Raw genomic sequence first — 491 nt, 5'->3', positions numbered from 1 at the left:
TACGCTCTAATAAAACGCGAAGCGAATACCAAGACACGAACGGCGAACTACTCAACGCTGGCTTGGAGCTATTAGCTCTCTGCGCATTTCACCGCAACGATCGCATCTTCGCTAAAACAACAGACGCATCTTCCCCACACATACATATAGTTATATATATACATATGTTGTATAATAACATCTAGAGTTTTATTTGTTAAACGTTTCAAATTTTTACTTGTATTTTTGGTTATCCATTTCATTTTGTAATGGTTTCTTAAATGTAAGATTATTTTTTTTAATTTTAATTATTTAGTTAAAATTAGAATTAATTAAGAATATCTATTAATAATAAATTACATTTAACGTAAATAACTACTAAGAAATGATTAAATAAATATTAAGGCATTTATTATATATAATAAAGTTATATACAAATAGAGCATTTATATGCATAAAAGTTTCATGTGAGATTATTATTCTACTGTAAGTAAAAAATATAAGCACAATAT

The sequence above is a fragment of the Wasmannia auropunctata genome, unplaced genomic scaffold (assembly GCF_000956235.1).
Source record: "Wasmannia auropunctata unplaced genomic scaffold, wasmannia.A_1.0 LD336083.1, whole genome shotgun sequence".
NCBI classification, from domain to species: domain Eukaryota; kingdom Metazoa; phylum Arthropoda; class Insecta; order Hymenoptera; family Formicidae; genus Wasmannia; species Wasmannia auropunctata.
Note: the sequence above shows the minus strand (reverse complement) of the source record.